This window comes from Charadrius vociferus, unplaced genomic scaffold (assembly GCF_000708025.1).
Source record: "Charadrius vociferus isolate BGI_N301 unplaced genomic scaffold, ASM70802v2 scaffold430, whole genome shotgun sequence".
NCBI classification, from domain to species: domain Eukaryota; kingdom Metazoa; phylum Chordata; class Aves; order Charadriiformes; family Charadriidae; genus Charadrius; species Charadrius vociferus.
Genome location: NW_009646541.1, coordinates 1,856,142 through 1,856,439, shown reverse-complemented (window position 1 = coordinate 1,856,439; position 298 = coordinate 1,856,142). Strand labels below are relative to the sequence as shown.

Genomic DNA, 298 nt, shown 5'->3' with positions numbered 1-298 from the left:
CGCACAGCCCGCTGCTGCCATCGCACAACCATCCAGCCACTGCCGTCGCACATCCCGCTGCTGCCATCGCACAACCCTCCAGCCACTGCCATCGCACAGCCTGCTGCTGCCGTCGGCTGTGCTGAAAATGAGGTTCCTGGCGCTGAGGGCAAAGTTGCCGAGCCCGTTTCGGAGGGCCGGGGTGGCAGGAGCTGTGCGGATGGGTGGTGTGCTGGCACGGCGGGGGGGGGGCCGCAGGGGTTTGTCCCCTTGAGGCAAAAATTCCCCTGGCTTCAGCCGGAAATATTCAGCCCGGCAA

General features: G+C 65.8%; 1 protein-coding gene across 1 annotated transcript in view; it reads left to right on the top strand.

Moving 5' to 3' along the window:
- The window catches only part of FAM20C (family with sequence similarity 20, member C), a 62,046-nt gene that overhangs the window by 5,373 nt on the left and 56,375 nt on the right, over positions 1-298 (top strand). The window lies entirely within an intron of this gene.